This window comes from Leptopilina heterotoma, unplaced genomic scaffold (genome assembly GCF_015476425.1).
Source record: "Leptopilina heterotoma isolate Lh14 unplaced genomic scaffold, ASM1547642v1 Lhet_9, whole genome shotgun sequence".
In the NCBI taxonomy this organism is placed as follows: Eukaryota; Metazoa; Arthropoda; class Insecta; order Hymenoptera; family Figitidae; genus Leptopilina; species Leptopilina heterotoma.
The window spans coordinates 35445-58907 of NW_025111193.1; the positions used below are offsets into that span (position 1 = coordinate 35445).

The 23463-nt window shown below is 24.2% G+C and overlaps 1 protein-coding gene across 6 annotated transcripts in view; it reads right to left on the reverse strand.

The window, feature by feature from the left end:
* LOC122511719 (AF4/FMR2 family member lilli-like) overlaps positions 1 to 23463 on the reverse strand; it is a 315906-nt gene that overhangs the window by 22269 nt on the left and 270174 nt on the right. The gene's annotated exons all lie outside the window — the stretch shown is intronic.

The window sequence follows — 23463 nt, forward strand, 5'->3', positions numbered from 1 at the left end:
ATGTCGGCGGAAGATTTCGTTCGTTTGAAATTTTGAATATATTCAGAATTTGTCGACTTTGCAATATTCGAAACTTTTGAAATTTCGTCAGTACTTTTTAATCACACAAATAGGTTTTTTCTAATTGTTTCTTCTCCTCCCTTTCTCTCTCTCTCTCTCTCTCTCTCTCTCTCTCTCTCTCTCTCTTCATGAAACAGTGAATTCTAACAATCTGCCAAGGAGCTTTCTATCTTCTTTCTTATATTTACTCGGAGACTTGTTTTTCCTTGACAACATCAGAAAGTGGTTGGAGAAAATTCGCGTTGTAATTTATAAGCTGTTAAAAGCCACTTTCTTCATGGTACTCGCAACCCAAATAATAGTTTTATAAGGAAACTTGGAAAAGTTGCACACATTTTCCTTATAAACTCTCCGGACGCGACGTTTTCCTCAAAAAAACACAAGCAATTTTTTTCTTCTCCCTTTTTTCATCATTTCATTCTATTGTTTCTTTAAGTTTTTATTTTTTAAATTTCCTACAAAAAAACTTGAAAATTGAAAAAAAATTGAAAAAACATTGAAAAAAGTAATGACAAACGAGAGTTGGAAATTTCATAGCGAAGAATATAAATCGAAGAAAAGTAGTATATTTTGTATATAAAGATAAATGGTTTTCGCTTAATCAAGAGAGTTTATGGCAAGTGAGCAAATAATGAGAATATCTTGAATATCTTGAAAGTACAAAATGGGACTGCAAAGTCTGCGCTTGATAAAATAAAATAGCTAAACAATGTTGGAAATAATTCTCCACTTGTGTTTGTGTGTGTGTGTGTGTATTTTCATATGTACACGTATATATATGGAAACGAGTGCATTTGAGTTAAGAATGAGAGGAATTTCAACTCTATATATATCTCTTTTTCTCGAGCATTGAAAAATCTGATGTCTCGCTTGCGTGCACCATTATCGTTTCCGTTAACAAAGTATGCGGAGTAGAGGAACTTGGAGTACGTATAAAATGGAAAAGAATTGAGAAAAGGGAGAGAGGGGGGTTCAAGGTTCATGGCACACCAAGAGAGAAGACTAGACTCTCTCGCAGGAAGTCAATCTCTCTTTAGAATATCCTCTCCTCCATAGAATCGAATCTCATCGGTTCAAAATTAACTATTCAATTGACCTATTTGATCAATTATATTATACCTCTATCACTTTTGATGATAACAAAAAATCTGCATTCAAGATCATTATTTTTGTTTTTTTCTCTCCAAATTTGAATTTGTAAAAATGTTTACGAATTTGAATTAAAAACTGACTTTTTGCTTTTGAAATAATAAGTTATACTATAATAAAGTAATAAAGAAGGGCGAATTTCAATAAAATATTTTTTTCTGTGCAATATTAAATATTTAATTCGCTTATAAAATATTTAAATTTACGAATAAGTATTTTTTCGAAACATTTTGTTCTTTGCATTTTTTATTTTTCTCTTTTCTATGATTTTTCTCTTCGATAATATTTCACCTCAATTCACTTCATATCTTATTCTACCTTTCTTTCCTTCCTGTCCATAATTTTTTTTTCTTTTTAAACAAAAAGTAAAGGAACTCCTTCTGTTCTTCACACCATAAAAGCCCCAGTGGTCGTAAATTCTTGCGCCTCGAGAACGACAAGAAACACAATTGCTTCTGCATTTACTTGAACGATATTTCTACTGTTCAAGACAAGGGTCATTCGCTAAATTTGGCACCACATACGTCATCTAATAAATATTTAACGAATCGCCCTCTCTCACTCTCTCGAAATATACAACCGGATCATTTCTAATGCACATCAAAAATATGCAAAATAGTAGAAGGAAAAATTATTTATTGCAATTTTTTGGATTATTCAATTTTTTAGATGCTATTTTCATACTACTTTTCGAAAAAATTACAAAAACAAAAAAAAATTGCAAAAAAATTAAATTTTAGAATATTGAAAAAATGAATAAATTTATATAGTTTCAAAATTGAAAAGAAATTAAATTCTAGAATAGTAAAACAATTTAATTAATAAATTTATAAATTAAAACCTAAACAGAACTAAAGTTTTAAAATAGCAAAATAATTTAATTAAAATATTTAGAATAAATTCAAAAAGAAATTTAGAATTGTAAACAATAATTCCAATTAATAAATTGAATTTTAAATTATTATAAGAAAATTTAGTTTCATTAGAAAGAAAACAAAAGGACTTTTAAAATTCGACGAGAATGAAGAATTTTTACCAAAATAAATTGTTGATTCCTAGTAAAGAGAATCTCATCTCACAATTTAGAATTTATTTTTCACGTTCCTTTTAAAAGTTTTCCATAAGGCAACTCGCGGTTGACTTTCTTAAAGAGTATTTTCAAATTCGTAACATCGACGTGAGGTCGCTACTAATGGCCATGGTTATTAAGGACAAGGAGAGTAGAATTACAAAAAAAAAATAAATAAATAAATAAATAAAAAATAAACTTGTCAATAAAATTTAAACTTTGTCTTCTTTAATATTATTTATGTACGTATACAAAAAAATAAATAATAAATATAAATAAACCGCAATGTTTTTTAATTTAGAAAAGTTTTAATTGGAAAATTTCTTTAATCATTTTCCATTGATGTACGAATAGAAAAAAAGTAGTTTCAGCATATTATATTGATTAGTTTACTATTTTTCTCTACTCTTTTTTACTCATTACTTTTTTATTAACAAAGCGTTTATGGACTCGATGTATAGGAATGACAAATGCAGAATTTTTACATGCACATGGTTCAAAGAAGCATTTTAAAACTAATAAATTATTTTTAAATTTCTCAGTAGTAGAAGGAATCGATTAAGTGAGAATTTTCTCCGAATATCGTTTATTTATTTACATTACTATAATTGGAGTTTATTGGAAAAAAAAAGTTTCTGTAGAAACACTGTCGATATGAAAAATTTTTAGTCTATATTTTATTAATTATTTTAATTACTATTATTATTATTATTATTATTATTATTATTATTTTTTTTTTTGCTTAGGGACTTTTGGGAAATCTGCCTACAGATACCTTGGATTCCGCACTCCAAGGTTATGTGAGGTTGGTATGATAAAACAAAAGGAAGTATAAAAAAAGAAAAATAAATATAAAAAATAGTAAATTTAATAAACTGGCGACCTACTGCCATTAATAGTAAATTAACAATAACAAATAATAAATAATAATACATAATTATAATTTTATTTTCATACGCACTTATTTTTTATTCATTATTATAATTAAAAAACAGTATAACAATAAATAAACGTTTAATCAGAAAATTACAAAAAAAATCAATATTTGCATTAAATGATTAGATGAAAATGCAGTATAGCCTCGAGGTGAACTTTAATTGATGGAACAATCTATTTGATGGGAGCATTAACGATTAACGAGTCTCTCATTGAAGAAAGAAGCAGTGTTTTGTGTGCAGTACGTGAGCTAGAAATGGGGTTGAAGTGAGAGAGGGTTGATAAAGGAAGGGAAGAAAAAGAGGTCTCTTTACTGTAAAACGGAGGGAAGGGTGAAACTCTTCTTTTCTCGTTGCTCAGATGCACGTGACTATCGCGGCGTTTTTCCGTCAACTCGGTACGTGCTTCGTTATTTTTCTTCTAAAAAAGAAAAAAAAAAAGAAAAAAAACCCAAACAAACAAAATCCAAAAAAAAACCTGGTAATTTCATTGAAATAACTTAAAATTCCTTGTTGGGTACAGAAAAGGCTTCTTTACAACTTTTAAAAAAGTCAAGCTTTACTAAAAAATGCCGCTAATTATTGGCCGAGATAAAATCACTTTAATTTCAAATTCTTTGTGTCATTTTTCTTATCGACTTTTATCTTCTCTTTATCGCTCGTTCACATTTTTCAGCGGCGAATTTTTTTTTCAATTTTTTGTTGTCTCAATTTTATTTTTAATTTACTGATAAATTAGTAGAAATTACTATCAATTAGTAAAATTAACTAATAATTTAGCACAAATTACTATCTATCCGTAAAATTTACTAATACGTTTGCTAATAAATTAATATAAATTACTATCTATTAGTAAAATTAACCAATAAATTAGAAAAAATTACTATCTATTAGTAAAATTTACTAACAAGTTAGTAGAAATTACTATCTATTAGTAAAATTTACTAATAATTTAATAGAAATTACTATCTATCAGTAAAATTTACTAGTAAGATTAATAATAAATTTACTAATAATTTAGTAGAAATTACTATCTATTAGTAAAATTTACTAATAGTTTAGTTGAAATTACTATCAGTAAAATTTACTAATAAGTTAACTAATAAATTAATAGAAATTACTATCTATTAGTAAATTTTATTAAAATAAATAGTAGAAATTACTATCTTTTAGTAAATTTTATTAATAAATAGTAGAAATTACTATGTGTTAGTAAAATTTAATAATAAATTTACTAATTTAGTAGAAATTACTATCGATTAGTAAAATTTACTAATTTAAAGCAAAAAGTCAATCATTAGTAAATTTTACTAGTAAATAGTAATTACTACTAATTTACTATTTTATTACAAGTAAGATTCACTAATTCAAAAGCAAAAAGTCATTCATTAGTCAATTTACTAATTAAAAAATATTAGAAATATTAAAAATTTTAAAATTTAATTTAATTTAATTTTTATTTATTATATGCTTTTTTCTGTAACAAATTTCGTTTGATCTATTTCTTAATTACAATTGTTTCAATAAATTTTTGGTCTTTTAAAAATAAAGGAAAAAATGTTTATAAATTTTATTTGTCAATTATTTGAAAATGAAAATGTTTGAAATTATATAAAATAAAGGAAAAAATTTTACTAAAAAAAATGTTCTGTTACATTTATTTACAAATTTCTTTAATTGAAAAATAATTGAAAAACATCAATAACTTATTTTTCAAATAAATATTTAAATATTATTATTTTTTCATATAGGAAATAAGATTTTCAAAAATTTCAAATTCAAACCTTTTTGAAATTAAATAATTTATAAAAATAATTGTTATAAAACATGAAGATATCGATTGCTCCGAGTCGAAGACTCGGAGTGATCGATTTCTTCATGTTTTATAATTATAAATTTTATAATAATTTTAAATTTATAAAAAAAATTGTAAATAATTGAATTTCTGTGGAATTTTTATTGAAAATAATTTAAATGTTTCTGTACAATTTTATTAAAATTTTTTTTAGATAATTGAATCCTTTTCGGAAAATTTTATTAAAATAGTAGATATTGAAAATATAATTGAAATTAGGACAAGAATTTTATTGTCATTTTTGAAAATAATTGAGCTCTGGGGGAAAATATTTTTAATTACAAAGATAATTGGGATTTTGGCGAGATTTTTTTTTAATTTTGAACATAATTGAATTTTATTTCCTTTAAAAATAATTGATCTTCTGCAATTATTTGTAATTTCTCTCAAATTGGATTTTTTTTAGTGTTTTCAACAAAAATTTGAATTACAATTTTTTAAATTCTATTATTTTTAAAATTGCTAATTTTATTTAAAAAATGAATTAAAAACTAGCTTAATTAGCTAAATTAGCTAAATAAAAATATCTAAATTTACCAAATTTAAATAGTAATATTTTACTAATTTTTTTGACAGACAATTTTTTGAATCGATTTTCCCAATTCTCGATTACAAAAGTCAAGTTTCTGCATTAACGCAGAAGAATATCACGATAATTTTTTCCATTCCTTTCATATAATATATATCATAGCGCTACCAATATACAACACAGGATTTTCTTCAATTGCAACGATTCATTTGCAATGCGGTTTAAATTGTAAATCGATGAGTGAATATTGTATAAACGAGTCGCGCAGGAATCGTTCAATTAAATCGATTTGCCCGAGAGAACAAAGTGTACTGAATTTTCAACGAAAATTAAACCGACCACATCTCGTTTTTTTTCCTCTTCTCTTTCTAGCAGAGTTCTCATTCACAGTCGTTGCTCTTTTCCAATACAAATCATCGAAATGAAAAAAATGACCGAAACAAAAAAAAAAAAAAAAATAAAAACAATTTGTTATTTTTTTGCTCTGTGTCAAACCTAGAAAAATTTCATCAAAAACTTTTACACTCATCAAAAGCACGTCAATAATTTGTTTTTCCTCTTTTTTTCATTATGACAATGTTAGTTTGTTGAAAATATTTGTTTTAACAAATCGAAACAATCAAATTAAATTGAAATTAATTGAAAATAAATAAAAAAAAAGAAAAATACGAAAAAGAAAGTAAAAATCGGGGAAATTTTTTTAAAAATCTCTAAATTAGCAGTGAAACTGGAGTCACCATTGGTAATTTACATTGGTAATTTAGTAATTAATAATTAGTAAAAAAAGTTACTAATATTTAGTAAAGTATTTTTTTAGTAATTATAATTTTTTTTCTTTCTAAATTTGAATCAGTATAAATATTTACTAATTTGAATTAGTGACTGACTTTTAGCGTTTAAATTAGTATAAGTTTTACTAATTCAAAAATAAAAAATCAGTCAATTAGTAAATTTACTAATTATTTCTACAATAAATTAGTAGAAATTACAATTCATTAGTAAAATTTAGTATTGACTGACTTTTTGCATTTGAATTAGTATATTTTACTAATAGTCATTTTTTACTAATTTATTAGTAAAATTTATTAATCACTAACTTTTTTGATTTTGAATTAGTAAGTTTCACTATTAAATTAGTAGAAATTATTGTTTATTAGTAAAATTTACTAATGACTGACTTTTTGCTTTTTAATTAGTAAATTGTACTAATAGATAATAATTTCTAATAATTTATTAATAAAATTTACTAATTCAAAAAGAAAAATTTGCTGACAATTAGTAAAAATTTTGGTAATTTTCAAAATTACTAAAAAATTAGTAAAATTTCTTACTAATGTCAATTAAAAATTTTCTAAATTAGTAAAAAGTCGGCCACTAATTGCAATTAGCAGAAACTTTCTATTTATTATTAGTAAAAAATTTTTATTCCTTTCAGTTAGTTTTAAATTTTTCCCTCAAGTTTTAGTCCAAAATATTACTAAAAATTAGTACAAGTTTTTACTAACTTAAATTAGGGGTCTAATGAAAATTAAAAAAAAAATTCTTCTTGAACCAAAAGTAAGAACTAAACGAAAATGTACGTATAAAACTTGTGTGCAACGCGTCACTTTATTTCATCTTGTTTTATAAATATATATATATATAAAAGCTAAGACTAAAAAAGATGCACTTTTTCACGTCTTTCCAGCTTCTCGAAATATATTGCGTCATAATTCGCACAAACCTGTTTTTCACGATCTTTGTTCTCTTTGCAGTTGACTCTAGCAAGCGAAACAATTTTTTTTTCGGTCCTGCAATAAAACTGCAACTGCGCAAGATGAGTTTTCTTGAGACTATGTACTGAATAGCGAATTAATTAAATCAACAGAGCAACCATAATCCTTTCATTATCTCCAACTAAAATAATATCACTCTCTGCATTATTCACCGTTAGATTTCTTCGAGTGAAAAATTCCTCGTAATTAACATTTTATACTTTTTTTTTTTTCTTTTTTGAAAATAAATATGAAAAATAAAATTTCAAATGGTAAATGATATAAACTAATTCTAAATTAGTGTCTATTCTAAATTATGTTTTATTAGTTAATTTTAACTGAATAATTAATTTTAACTAAATAATTAATTTTAACTAAATAATTGATTTTTACTAAATAATTGATTTTTACTAAATAATTAATTTTAACTAAATAATTAATTTTAACTAAATAATTAATTTTAACTAAATAGTTAATTTCAACTAAATAATTAATTTCAACTAAATAACCCGTGTAGAAAAATTTCGTGGCGCTAGCTAGTAGCGCTAGACTGCAAGTGAATTTACCATGTATCTAGCACTGCTAGCTAGCGCCAAGAAATTTTTCTATACGGGAATTAATTTTAACAAAATACTTAATTTAAACTTATTAATTAATTTCAACTATTTATTCAATTCAAACTAATTATTTAAATTAATTAATACAAATTATCTACTAAAGTAAATTTAAACAAATTACTAAATTTAAATTAATCGAAACTAAGTAATTCATTCTAACTATTTAATTAATTTAAGCCAGTTTTTTGTTTAAACGAATTATTAATATGCAAACTGTTTATTTAATTTAAATATTAAATTAATTAATTTAATAAAATTAATTACATTAATTAACTATAAATTTGATAAAAGTGGTTGATTTAATTCTAAGCAATTAATTAACTTGAAGCAATTATTTAATTTAAACTAATTCATGAATTTAAAAATAAAAAAATTCAAAATATAAAAGAAACTAAAAATAATAATTTAGTAGTAATAAAAAATATTTAAAAATATAAAAAAGAAATCGATTACTTTTGGAGCAAGAACGAAAGAAATTTTTCCATTTTAATCAAGTGGTTAATAATAGTGACCGAAAGGTACACGAATTGTTTGATAATATCAGACTGATTGATTGGCAAACATTGTATAAATTGTGTGTGCTTGTTTGGATTTTGCGGACCCTAAATAGGGAGACTGATTAGCTGTTATCTAATGAAGACAAGAGAGAGAGAGAGAGAGAGAGAGAGAGAGAGACAGAGAGAGATATTATCGGGACGCGGAATTGCGCGAAGCTATCCTCCTTGTAAACAGACTAGTAACAGGCAGGCAGGCAGGCAGACCAGGGTCACACAGCTATGTCGAGGAATCCAGTTAGCTCGACCCTCGTTTCCGGTTGGGCTGCCTGCGTCGTCCGATAAAGCCGGTGGAACGAGTTCCGGATTGAGTTTCTATCCGCGAGATTTCCCGTTTACCGACAGTCCCGACTGCCTCGCGGGCAAATACCGCTTAACCCTTGATTTTCTACCAATCTTTATTCTGTCAACTTTATATATATATACAGCTCACACCTTCTGCCCGTGATTTCATTTTCGTCCGACGTAAAAAAAAAGAAGGAGGAGGAAATTTCTAATTAACTGAGAGAAAAACGTTTTCCAAAGTACCGCAATTTCTAAATATTTCACATAATTTTTTCTATTTTTCTAGTTCTTATAAAGTAATTAGTTGATGATCACTACTAATTAGTCGGGGTTCATTGATAATTATTTTCAATTTATTACTAACTACTAATTATTAGTTACTCTTTTAGTGGAAAATAAGTCGGGCAAAAATAGAAACTAATTTATAAATTAGCTTCTATATTCGATTCTTCTTCCATTTATCTAATTATTATTCAGTGTTTAGTTGACTTTTTGCTTTAGAATTAGTTTATTTTACTACTAATTAGTATTTTCTACACATTTATTAGTAAAATTTATTAATGACTGACTTTTTTGCATTTGAATTAGTAAATTTTACTAATAAATTAGTAGAAATTACTATATATTAGTAAAATTTACTATTTCAAAAAGGCTTTTTGTTTTTAAGTATATTTTACTAAAATACTAATTTCTACTAATTTATTAGTAAAATTTATTAAGGAATGACTTTTTTCCTTTTGAATAAGTAAATTTTACTAATAAATTAGTAGAAGTTACTATTTATTTGTAAAATTTAATAATGACTGACTTTTTCTTAGGAATTAGTAAATTTTACTAATACATAGTAATTTCTACTATTTATGAATAAAATTTACTAATTCAAAAGCAAAAAGTCAGTAACAATTAATAAAATTAGTTAAAAATATTTACGAATTCAAATGTAGAGAAAATATAACTCTGAAATTTGAATAAGAAAATTTTACAAATAAATTCGTAGAAATTTTTAACTATTAGTAAAATTTACTAATCAAAAAACAGAAAATCTGCCACTAATTCAAATTAATGAACATTTTTGCCAATTAAAATTTTTAGAGAATATTACTCTAAAAATTTTTAAAATTAATAATAGGTACTTTCTACTACTTAATTTCTGTAAAATTTACTAATGACTGACTTTTTTCTTTTGAATTAGCAAAATTTTACTAAAAAATTAGTAGAAATTATTATTTATTAGTAAAATTTACTAATAATTGACCTATTGCTTCTGAATTAGAAAATTTCACTAATATAATTATACTGATTTCTACTAAATTAGTAAAATTTACTAATTCCATAGCAAAAAGTTAGTAACAATTAGTAAAATTAGTAAAAAATATTTACTAATACAAATGTAGAAAAAATGTTACTCAAAATTTGAATAAGAGAATTTTTCTAATAAATTAGTAGAAATTTCTATCTATTAGTAAAACTTACTAATTTATTAGTAAAAAATCAGTTACTAATTAAAATTAATAAACTTTTTTGCTAATTAAAATTTTAAGAGAATATAACTCTAAAAATATTTAAAATTAATAATACTTTCTACCACTTAATTTTAGTAAAATTTACTAATGACTGACTTTCTGCTTTTGAGTTAGTAAATTTTAGTAATAAATTAGTAGAAATTATTATTTATTAGTAAAATTTACTAATAATTGATTTTTTGCTTTTGAATTAATAAATTTTACTAATAAATTAGTAAAAATTACAATTTATTAGTGAAATTTACTAATGATTAGCTTTTTGCTTTTGAATTAGTAAATTTTACTAATGCATAGTAATTTCTACTAATTTGTTAGTTAATTTTACTAATAGATAGTAATTTCTACTAATTTATTAGTAAATTTTACGAATAACATTAATTTCTACTAATTTTCTATTAAATTTTACTAATAATAGATAATAATTTCCACTAATTTATTAGTAAATTTATTAGTAAATTTTACTGATAAATAGTAATTTCTACTAAATTATTAGTAAATTTTACTAATAGGTTGTAGTTTCTACTAATTTGTTAATAAATTTTGCTAATAGATAGTAATTTCTACTAATTTGTTAGTAAACTTTACTAATAGATAGTAATTTCTACTAATTTGTTAGTAAATTTGACTAATAAATAGTAATTTCTACTAATTTATTAGTTACATTTACTAATGACTGTCTTTTTGCTTTCGAATTAGTAAATTTTACTAAAATAATCATTTTTACTAATTTAGAAGTAAAATTTACTAACTCAAAAGCAAATGTGGACGTCCGTATGAAAAGGGACCACTTTGGTACTATTGGACTTATCTATATGGGCGAATTCCTGACAAAATTTGGAAAATTTTGAGTGGACTTACAACCTTTTTGGTGAAAAATTCGATGAGTTACAGAATTTGAAACTTTGGAGTATCAAATACGTCATTTCGAGAAAAACGAAATCAAAGATTGTAATATGAATATCTTTAGTTCTTCTGGGAAGTAATTCAGATAAGAGTTGTTTTAAGTCTAGTACACCCTTAAGATTGAAAATCAATAGGTTTCGAATTCCCCCCTCCCCCCTTCATTTTTTAACAATGACAAAATAATGGATTTCCGACAAAGTGGTCCCTTTTCTAAAAATACGGTTATTAATTAATAAAATGGAATATTTAACGAAGTTAAAGGTTCGGTGTTATTTTTTAGAGTTATTTCAAGCAAAGAAAATAAGAGTAGCCAAACAAAATTTTTTAAGCGACTTTATTATAAAAAATCTTAGAAAAAATTAAAAATTTCATTTCTAAAAACATGAAATTAAAAATTGTAATGCTAATTTCTCCGGCTCTTCTGAAAAGTTATTCAGATAAGAGTTGTTTTAAGTCTAGTACACCCTTAAAATTGAAAATCAATAGGTTTCGAATTTTTTTCTCCTTTCTTTTTGAAACAATGAAAAAATAACGGATTTCCGACAAAGTGGTCCCTTTTCATTTTTTTTTGCTAACAAAAAAATAAAATACTTAGAGTGTCAATAAATTGATGAAAACTGCATGAATCGACGTGTTAGACCCTGTAGATTAAGAAAAAAGGATAACAAAAATTTCGATATTTTTCTTCAAAATTAGTAAATTGCGAATATCTCGGAATCTAGAACCGACAAAGTGGTCCCTTTTCATGCGGACGTCCACAAATAGTCACTAATTCAAATTAGTAAACATTTTCACTAATTAAACTTTTGAGAGAATCTTACCTAATCTTAAAAGTCGAATTAGTAAATTTCACTAGTAACTTCGTAGAAATTTCTATCTATTAATAAAATTTACCAATTAATACTAATAAAATAGTAAATTTTACTAAAAAGTTCATATAACTTTCTATCTATCAACAAAATTTACTAATTCAAAAGCATAAAATCAGTCACTAATTCAAATTATTAAACATTTTTACTAATTCAATTGTAGAGAGTAAACTTTACTAATTGAATTAACAATTTTCCATACGAATGCTGAACTAATTAATTATTTAACAAATACGATTGTTTAATTCTTTACCAAATTTGATTAAGTGAAATATCGAAATTCAAAAATTACTAATTAATAAAAAATATGAAAAACAGAATAAAGAATAAAAAATAATATTAAATAAATTAGAACTTAGTAAACAATTGTCTCCGTGGGTCAAATAAATTCGGTTCTTGTAATTAGAAAAAAATCAATCTTAATTTCAGCCAATTTCTGAGTCTGAATCCAAACTGCAAAAGTTTTAAAGCCCTTTTTGCACTGTCTGATAAAATTCGAACCAATTTTCAAATGGATTTCTCCCAAAATTATTAAAAGAATTAAGAAATTAAACAAAAAAAGACGCATACTCGTTTTTTTTCCTGGCACCGTTGTTTAGAAAATGTGGAAAAAGAGGTTGAGACGTGAAATCGTGATGGCAGGGAAATTAATTCATCAAGATTCGTTTATTTAAAAGCCACACTGAGAAACGTGACGAGTAAGTGATTGAATATTAAGTGTCTCTGACATGGTAGCTTCCACTCTAGTTCGCTTGCAAGCAAAGGAGCAAGAGAGAGAGAGAGAGAGTGAGAGAGAGAGGGAGTCTGGCTTGATGGACGAGCTTCGAAGCATAACGGGTAAAGGGATGGAGAAGGAGGGGGGAGGGGGGATGCTCAAAAGGGTACAAGAGGAGAAGTGATTGCTGGAGGCGATCTTAATTATTAATATCACGGGAATTGCATGCCCGAAGACCTCCAACGTTTCTCCCCCTGGAATATCATTAGGTACATGATTCGAGGAATTAGGCCATAAGAATAATTCATCTTTATGTGGAAAGATAAGCGAAAACAACTCAAAAGTCAATGGAGAGAATATATCCCTTGAATTAAATTTCGGAGTGGAAATTTATTACATAACCGTGAAATTTCAATTGGTATTTGAATATATTAAAAAATTCATATTTGCCTGCAAGCTAACGAATGAATAGTTTTTCCATTAAAAATGAAAATCTATATATTTACAATAATTATAGATAATAATTTTATTCAAGAACAAAAAATTTACTATAAACGATATATTGTCTTTTATTAAATAAATAATTACTTGTATCAAATAAATAATTATTTGTATCAAATAAATATTTACTTATTCCAAATAAATATTTACTTATTCCAAATAAATATTTATTTGCATCAAATAATTTATATTTACGACAATTAAAAGGTATATTTGCGTAAAACACGATTTATTTGATTTAAATAAAAATTATTTGATTCGCAACATTTTGCTACGTTTTTTTTTGTCTCAATTTGATATCCTCAGAAAAATTGTGTTGTTAATCAAATTTTCGATTACTTGAATCAAATAAATTTTTTGATAAATAATTAATCACGTTCAAAGCGAAAAGAGCGATAAACTATAAAATTCGCAACTTTATTCGCACAGGAGTTTTTAATTTACATTTATAGAAATAAATTAAATCAAAATCAGAGCAAAAAAAATGTAAAATTGTACGAAATTGAAAAAAATGTGTCTTGAGAGATATTTTGATTGATGTGAGTTTTACGTTGAGTAATAACTTATTAAAGTGAACCTATTTACAGCTCCAGCAACGACTAATGATCAATAGCATGACTGCGGTGTTTAATAGAAAACAGTCATCTGTTGATTATTTTGTGAAATTGCTATGAGTAATCAAAATTAATTGGAAAACCCTCGAATTAACTGACATTCAATACATTTCATTTGGTAAATGTTTTCTTCTCTTATTTATAATCAATTGATACATACTTGAATATTATTCATTGCACGCAACTCTTCGCAGCAATAATCGAAAATATAATAAATAAAATATTTCATAAAATCCAATTTGAAATAATTATAATCTAATTGTAATAAATTTCAGTTCCTCTATTTTGCATTAAAAAATAAATCATAAAATTTGACTATTTTTTAATAAAAATAAAATACGAAATTTGTATTTTTTTCTTAAAAAATAAAATACAAAATTTTTGTATTTTTGTATAAAAAATAAAATACGAAATTTCTGTATTTTTGTATAAAAAATAAAACACTAAATTTCTGTATTTTTTCATAAAAAATAAACAGCGAAATTTTTCTGTTTTTTTTACAAATAAATAAAATACGAAATTTCTCCATGTTTAAATAAAAAAAAAAATAAAATTGAAACAAGCCGTATAACCAAAATCCTCTGTTTTTTGAAAAATTAATAAATTACAAGAGAAAATTGCATAAAAAAAAGAAGAAAAAAAATTGGATCAGTAAAAACTGTTAATAAATAAAAACTCGGTTTAATAAAAATTCTACGACTTGAAAATTCAGTTAAATATTAATTCCACTTTATGAAATTCAGCCTCATAAAATTCGATCAACTGGAAATTCGAACTAATTGAGTTTTCGAGAATATTCATGCACCTTGGGGAGAAAAAAAAGATGGAAAAAGCGTTGTTTAAAATATTTTCAAATAAAATTCAAAACCACTGTACAAAAAAAGCTGTTGTTTTACTCTCTATAAATAATTAATAGTTAACTAACTTTAAATATATTCGGGTTAATTCAATTAATTATTAAAGAATTAATTCTACTCTAAATCCAAATTAGTCAATTTTTACTACAATAAAATACTCTCTAACTTTGAATTATCAAAATTTTACTAATAAATAATTATTTCTACTAAATTAGTCAAATTTAGAAAGTATTTAAATTAATTAATTATTTAGCAGAAAACTACTAATTCAAATTTAGAGTCTAAATTTAAAAATATGGAGATAAAGGCGTTTAGAAATTCCTTCTTCTAATGAGTAAACGGAAAAAAAGGGACAAATCTTGAAAATCCGTCATTGACACTCTATAAAAAATGAGAAAAAGGCAAAATTTTCGACTCGACAGCTCAATAAATGAAATTATAACACTGATCGGTAGTTGAGATACAAAGAAAAGAAGATTGGATGCGGACGCGTGGGTTTGAAGAGAGTGAAATCTGTCGGAGAAGTAGGCTCGTTTCCGGATTCAGCGACGGTGCCATCGAGTCGGATCAAGTTGGGGTTGGTTGCAGGCGCGATGCTGAACCAGGATGGTTGGCTGGATCGTTTCCATGGAAACCACCTCATCTCATCGCTCTCTCACCCTTCCGCCATGTGGCGAGAAAAGCGAACTCTCTCTCTCTCTCACTCACTTTGGTTGCATTTCTCCCTCTCTCTCTCTCTCTCTAGTCTCTGACGTCTAGTCTAGTCTCTCTCACACAGAGAGAGAGAGAGAAAGAGAAAAGGAGAGAAATTCAACCAAAGTGCAAGAGAGAAGGAGAGAAAAGCAACCAGAGAGAGAGAGAGAGAGAAGGATGTAAATTTAAGTGAGAGAAAGAGGCGAAAGACGTGAAGAGAGAGGGAGAGAGAGAGAGAAAGAGCGACAATGAACACCGCGATGGCCTTTCGAGGGGGCAGACTGGGAGTCGGGGTGGCGGTGGTAGGTTGAAGGGTGAAAAAGGGGAGATGACTTGTTACGCGATCTCGCACACAAACTCCCCCTGAAAATGAATATGCAAACGAGTATCAAAGAAACTATCGTGTATAGCATTTTCTTTATTAGTTCCTCCCTCTAATCGGATGCATTTACTACATATTTTAGGAATTAAAAAGAAAAAATCAGTATTATTCTTCAACTCCCACTTAAAAGTAGTACAAAAAAAAGAAAACAACTCATCTATAAATTTTAGTTAGTAAAAATAATTATTAAATTTGAATTATTGACTGACTCTTTTTTTTAAATAGTAAGTTTCACTAATAAATAATTATTTCTACTAATTTATTTATTAGTCATTTATTTATTAGTGAAACTTACTAATTAAAAAGCAAAAAGTCAGTCATTAGTCAATATTGCTAATAAACAGTAACTAGCAACTATAATTTCTTACTACCTTTTTTTAAATAAAATTAGCAATGTTAAAAATAATAGAATTTAAAAATTTTCTGATTTAAATTTTTGTTGAAAACACTAAAAAAAATTCAATTTTTGAGAAATTACAAATAATTGCAGAAATTCAATAAATTATTTAGAAAAAAAATAAAATTCAAGTATGTTCAAAATTTGAAAAAAAATCTCTTAAAAATCCCAATTATCTCTATAAATAACAAACTTATTCTCCAAAGTTCAATTATTTTCATAAATGTCAAAAAAATTATTATCCTAATTTCAATTATTTATAAAAAATTTTCTAATTTCAATTATTTTCAATATCTACTATTTTAATAAAATTTCCCAAAAAGAATATTCAATTTCTTAAAAAAAATTTTTTAATAAAATTGTATAAAAACATTTAATTATTTTCATAAATAATAAAAATTTCACAGGAATTCAATTATTTTCATAAAAAATAATTTAAAATTCTAGAAAATAATAATTGTATTAAAATGATGAAAATAATTTTGATGGAGTTGCAGTAACAATATTCTTATAATATAAAATAATGATTTTTATTACTTGGTCATCTTTAATTATTATGAGTTGTTTAATCTAAAAAAGGTTTGAATTTGAAATTTTTGAATGTCTTAATTCCGGTGGAAATTCCTGTTCCAAAAATAAAATTAAAAATAGAAATTGTGCAAATATTTTTCTTCTTTTTCTAAAACAAAATAATAATTTTGTTAAAAAAATTGTGATTCATAAACAAAAATAATGCAAAATAAATAAATTTTCTATTTCTTAATCACAGTTGTTTAACAATTTTCTAATTTTGTTTAAAAGTAAAGAACAAAAATCTGCATAATTTCAATTTGACAGAACATAATATTTAACAAAATTTATTATCTTTTAATGAAAAGAAGTGAAAAAAATTCTGATGACTTCTATTTGTCATTAAAATTTTTAATTAATTATAAATCAAAAATAATTATAACATAATAATAATATACAATCTATCTAAAGTTAACAACAAAATTTATAAACAAAAGACAACTTCAGAGTGTGAGGGTCGGAAAAAGTGAATGAAAGAATAAATGAAAAAATGAAAGAACATTTAAATTGTTATAGTTAATTAATTACTAAAATCCACTAATTCAATATCAAAAAGTCATTCATTAGTCAATTTACTATAATTAACTCTTTAAATAAATTAATTAATCAATTTTACTGATAAATAAATTTATTATTAAAATTTACTAATGACTGAGTTTTTGCTTTAGAATTAGTGAATTTTACTAATAAATTAGTAGAAAATAATATTTATTAGTAGAAATTACAATTTATTACCTAAAATTAACTAATGACAGACTTTTTGCTATTGAATTAATAAATTTTACTAATAAACAGTAATTTCTACTAAATTATTTTGTATAATTGTATTTTATTTTTTATTTATCAATTAAAATCTAATTTATTAGTAAATTTTACTAATAAATAGTAATTTCTACTTATATATTAATGAAATTTACGAATTCAAAAGCAAAAAGTCAGTCAATAGTTAATTTTACTAATAAAAAATAATATTACTAATTTATTAGCTAAAGTTACTAATTCAAAAGCAAAAAGTCAGTCATTAGTCAATTTTACTAATAAATTAGTGGAAATTACTATTTATTAGTAAAATTTACTATTTCAAAAATACTTTTTGTTTTTAAATATATTTTACTAATAAATAGTAATTTCCACTAATTTATTAGTAAAATTTATTAATGACTGACTTTTTTGCATTTGAATTAGTAAATTTTACTTCTAAAATACTAAAAATAACTATTTATTAGTAAAATATATTTAAAAACAAAAAGTATTTTTGAAATAGTAAATTTTACTAATAAATAGTAATTTCTACTAATTTATTAGTAAAATTAACTAATTCAAAAGCAAAAAAGTAAGTCATTATTAAATTTTGAGAGAAAGAAAAATTATAGTACAAAAGATATAGTGTGAAAAAAATATAGTACAAAATAAATTAATGAATAAAAAGGGATTCTATTTTCTAGTCTTGAATTTTAATTTTCTACTAAAAATATTGATATTTAAAAGTTCAATTTAAGAAATACTACCTTATTAATAAAATTAGTAGCTAAATAGCTATATAGAATAAAAAAATATGAAAAGTCGCGTGAATCCGAGGCCTATAAAGAAAATTATACTAAAAAAATAAAATAAATCCAAAATAACACAAAAATCAAGTGAAGCAAAACCCTGTCACTAGACAACGAGAGAAAGTAATCAGTGCATAAAGATGAAAATTCCAATGACAATATTATTAAAAAGTCATTTCACCATTAAATTAACAATTATTGTCGCCGCACATTTAACCTTGACTTTTATTGCGCAGGCAATCGAAATTGAATATATGTCAATCATAAAAGAAGGTCTTGAAAGGTTTTTTTTCTTCTTTTAAGTCGAGGGTTTTATAGACGATAACAAATACACTGAATTTAACTTTCTCACCCCTTAAATATATCTGGTGACAATAATAATAAAAGGTAAAGGTCAATTTTGCGAATGAAAGAAAATCACGTTTACCTGTTGGTCGATTGTTAAAATGGGAAATAATTCACATGATACCATCACGCATAACTTCCCTCCTGTTACAAAAAAAAAAATAATAATAATAATTCTCCCAATTTCGCTTTTACAGGAACACCAGTGCATTTTTCATCAACATTGAACAGAAACATTTTAACGACCCTCACACCAGTTGACAAAGAATATTTCTCATCGAAGGGGAAATAACAGAGCAAATTTTTGCCAAAAATTCATTTTTAATCGCTTTTGCATTCTTTTATAGGCTTAAATATTTATAGCGAATTAATCTAATTAACACAATAGATAATAATTTTGAATTCATTCAAAATAAACTAATAGTAATTAATACATGATTTTAAAGTTTTTAATTACTAATAATTAAATGATTATTAAAAATATTCAAAACTGAACAGACAGTGATAAATGAAATAGTTTTTTATTTACTATATTTCAAGAAATAATTTGAAGAATCACTTCTGCTTTTCTCTTTTTATCATTGTGAGAATTGGGTCGTTATTATATATTTCTGTAGTTATCTTGTCACGAATATCACGAGGGTTGTTCAAACCCTAATAAATAATTAATGAACCAAGGAGGAAGATTAGATTCGAGGCATTGCATTTATAGAACTTGAAAGCTTGGGCGGCTATACGAGATAAGTTCCACTATCAATTAGTATATTACTTTTTGGCTAAAAATTAGTCAAGTCGTTTACTAACTCATAAACATGTAATTACTGACTTTTTTCAGTCTAAAAATTACTAAATCTAATTTTAATAATAAAATAATAATAATAATAATAATAATAATAAAAAATAGTAAAAGCAAAAATAAAGGAAATTTAATTCACCTGTTCGAAATAATCCTACTACGCGAGAAAATTAATCAACAAACACATTATTTAGAGGTAATTTAATTTCCGAAAAATTTTCCCATTTCTATATCGTATGAATTAAATTTCAAAAAACAAAAAGCAGAGAGCAGACTGATAAAATATTTACTAGTTTCAAAAAGTTATTATCGTACACACAGTGTAAATAATGACATAATTCTGTTGGTATTTTAGAGCGATAATATTTATAACATATAAAATAATCATGACATTAGAGGGAAAAGATAAATTTGGATTGTGAAATCACGCATGGTTGCGTGAAAAAGGAGAGAGAGAGAGGGAGGGAGGGAGGGAGGGAGTAATAAATATAGAGAGAGGGAGATGGAACACGCGATAGGTAAATGACGACTGCAACAACTCGTGAATGATTTCCAATGAGATTCAAAACAAGTGATGCTGTTAATGGGGTATTTGACGTCAACGCGTTTAATTTAAGCACAAAATGATGTACGGCGGTTCATTCGCGGTCGTCACGCGCAAACAAGTACAAAAGGGACCTGTTAAAAGGGTAAACTTGAGGTGTGTAATTCAAATACACTCAGACCCTTGAAATTAAATAAAATCCGAGACAGAAATTATTCACTTTTAAATTTAAAATTTTTCACTCGGCAATTTTTAGAAAAAATACTTTCTAATCTATTTTTTTTATTCCCTTTACACACTAATTTGTTGCCAAAAAAATTTAATTTTGCCTTTCCCTGACTAATGATTATTCTAATATTCAATTATTATCTACAACTTTAACTGAAATTAAATTTTAAAATTTTAAATCTATTTTTATTAGAAAAAATTCAACAACCAGGGTTTCTACAAATTTCTCCTTATGAAATTCCATGATTTTGGCATAATTTCTAGGTGATAAAAAATGATAAAATTTCCATGACACATTAAAAAAAAAAATTTTGGCAGTTAAGTCAGGTAAATGTCATGGAAAAAATTTTTTGTTAGGGAAGTTAAGAAAATTGAGAATTTTTCGACTTATTTTCAAAAATTGCGACTTTTTCGACTATTCTTCCAAACTTTGCAACAAAATACCACAATTTTAAGTAAAAAAGTGTAACTTATTTTGATTTTTATAATGCAAAAAATAACTATAAACAAATCTTTCAAAAAATTTTTTTTTTGAATAATTAAAATTTTGTAAAATTTAATTGAAAATAATTAATTTATTTCAAGTATTTTGTTACAATTTTTGAAAATCAACTTTTGAAGAATTTTAATTGCAAATTTTGAAAATAATTGAATTATCAAGAATTTTAATGAAAAATCTTTAAAGATACATTTAAAAATGAAAATAAGCTTCTAATTTTTTTAAGTTCAATATTTTTAATATTTTCAATTACATATTTCCAAAAATAATAACATTTTAGAATTATTTTTAACATTTTGGAGAAAACAATAATATTCAAAATTTTTAATTAAAATTCATCATAAAATTCGTTAGTTTTTTAAATTATACAAAAATTCTTTTAAAAAATACAATTATTTTCAAAAAATTACATTAATAAAATTAACTATAATAATTTGAATGTTCTTTCATTCATTCACTTTTTCCGTCCCTCACATTCTGAAATTGTCTTTTGTTTATACTTTTGTTTTTTGTTAACTTTAGCTGGATTGTATATTATATATTATTGTTATAATTATTATTATGTTAAAATTATTTTTATTTATAATTAATTCAAAATTGTAATGACAAATAGAAATAATCAGAATTTTTTTCACTTCTTTTCATTAAAAGACTAAAATTTTGTTAAATATTATGTTTTGTCAAATTTAAATTATGCAGATTTTTGTTCTTTACTTTTAAACAAAATTAGAAAATTGTTAAACAACTGTGATTAAGAAATAGAAAATTTATTTATTTTGCATTATTTTTGTTTATGAATCACAATTTTTTTAACAAAATTATAATTTTGTTTTAGAAAAGGAAGAAAAATATTTGCACAATTTCTATTTTTAATCTTATTTCTGGAACTGGATTTTCTCCACAGGAATTAAGACATTCAAAAATTTTAAATTCAAACCTTTTTTAAATTAAACAACTTATTAAAGTATTTGTTAAAAAAATGACCGAGAGATGAAATAATTATTTTTTATTATAAGAATATTGTTACCGTAACTTTATCAAAATTATTTTCATCATTTTAATTCAATTATTATTTTCTAGAATTTTAAATTATTTTTTATGAAAATAATTGGATTCCTGTGAAATTTTTATTATTTATAAAAATAATTAAATGGTTGCATATAATTTTATTAAATTTTTTTTTAAATAATTGAATTCTTTTTGGGAAATTTTAGTAAAATAGTAGATGTTGAAAATAATTGAATTTAGAAAATTTTTTTGAAAATAATTGAAATTAGGACAAGAATTTTGTTATTTATGAAGATAATTGGGATTTTTAAGAGAATTTTTTTCAAATTTTGAACAAAGTTGAATTTTATAAGAAGAATTTTTTTTTTTTTTTTTGAAAATAATTGAATTTCTGCAATTATTTGTAATTTCTCCAAAACTGAATTTTTTTAATGTTTTTAACAAAAATTTAAATTAGAAAATTTTTAAATTCTATTGTTTTCAAAAACTAATTATTAGAATTGTTTTGTAATAATTTTTTAAGAATCAAAATTTACTTTTTAGACTTATTAAAATTTTTGAGAAATTATGGTCCTGTTTATAATTAAAATTCTTCAAAAATTTGATAATTTGTATTTATTCTTTAAAAAATTCAATTATTTTTAAAAGATTTTACCAAATTTTAATTGTTTGGAAATTTTTCAAAATTGAAAAACTATTATCGTTCAAAAATTATTTTAAAATATTTAAAAAAAATTAATGGAAGAATTTCTTTATTATAATTTTTTGAAAGTAATAAATATATATTGTTAAGGAAATTGATAAATTGAAACTTATGACCACCCTGAGTGATAAAGGAGCGCGAATTTCAATCATACGGGTTTACAACAAAAACTAATAAAATTTCATGATCCGATTAGAAATTCCATGAGATTTTCATGATTCCATGAAAAAAAAAATTTTTCAGATATTTATTAAATTGTTTTTTAATTAAAAGATTCTAAATTCATGCCACAATGATTTACATCGCAATTTTCGTCGCGAAAAAACGTGAGGAGTATTATAAAAATATTTTCTAAAAAAAAATGAATAAAAACTTTTTCTCGGGGAATATTTTAAATTCGTAATGTTCATTTAAACGCTTAATATAGTTTTTTATGTGCGTAAGATGCGTGGAAATTGTGTGGCTTGATTGAAAAATCCAGTGATGGAGGGTGGAAGTGGTTTCATGAATTAAGCATGTGACCTGCTGAGACATTTTCCCTCTCTTCGAGAGAGTAAGAGAGAGACAGAAAACCAGTTAACAGAATATTTATAAAACTATTTTTACTCACTGATATCGTTATTACACACAAAACTATAACGCAATTTTTTTTTTTTTTTTTTTTTTTTTTTTTTTTTACTGAGAAATATTTCTCTTTACTGTCAACTATCATTATTATTTTCTGGCGAACGCATTCATTGATCTTAAATATTTATCGCAGAAAAACAGTTGAAAAACTATTAAAAATTATTTAATGGATAATTTTACTTAAATATTTTAAAAATTAATCGTCACTTACGGAGTTAATAATTAATGCTAATAGCAAAGTTATTATGATCCACAAGTTTTGAACGTTCAAATGAACGAAACACTTTTTATTAGAAATGTTTTTATAATTTATTGTTTGCAATAAAAATTAA